Source organism: Colobus angolensis, unplaced genomic scaffold (genome assembly GCF_000951035.1).
Source record: "Colobus angolensis palliatus isolate OR3802 unplaced genomic scaffold, Cang.pa_1.0 Scaffold149, whole genome shotgun sequence".
Classification (NCBI taxonomy): Eukaryota; Metazoa; Chordata; class Mammalia; order Primates; family Cercopithecidae; genus Colobus; species Colobus angolensis.
The window spans coordinates 1,164,816-1,165,462 of record NW_012114588.1 but is presented as its reverse complement, the minus strand read 5'-3'; positions in this window follow the sequence as shown (position 1 = coordinate 1,165,462).

Genomic DNA, 647 nt, shown 5'->3' with positions numbered 1-647 from the left:
AGTCCAACTTAATCTATTTTTAGTTTTGTCACTTCTGCTTTTATTATAATACATTTGCTTTTTCAAGTCATATTTAATAGTTTAATATTCAGATATTATAAGAAAGTATCCTTCCCATTTGTGGTTAGAGAAAGTGAAAAATACAATATCTAGTATATATTGAGTATTCAAGAACATGCAAGATAAAATACTGTTGTACATTTATTTGCTGAGTAGTGATATTGTAAATAAAAACACAATTTTATATTGTAAAATATTGTGATATACCACAGGATTTCGTTCACCATAAATTCCATGTTCTGTCTAGCATATCAATGATTCAACCTTTTATTCTGATAGATGGAGTTTCTGACATAGGATTGATTTTTTTTTTTTTCAAGATGTTTCACTATTTTAAGGCTAAGAAATACATAGATGTTTTTCCTGTTTACAAGGGAATTCTACTCCTTTTCTTCTTCTTCAACTCTAAAGTACTCTTTCAGAAAATATAATGTAATTTTATAGAATCAGAAAATTAGAGACCAGGCACAGTGTTTCATGCCTGTAATCCCAGCACTTTGGGAGGCCGAGACGGTCAGATCACTTGAGGTCAGGAGTTCAAGACCAGCCTGGCCAACATGGCAAAACCCCGTCTCTACTAAAAATAC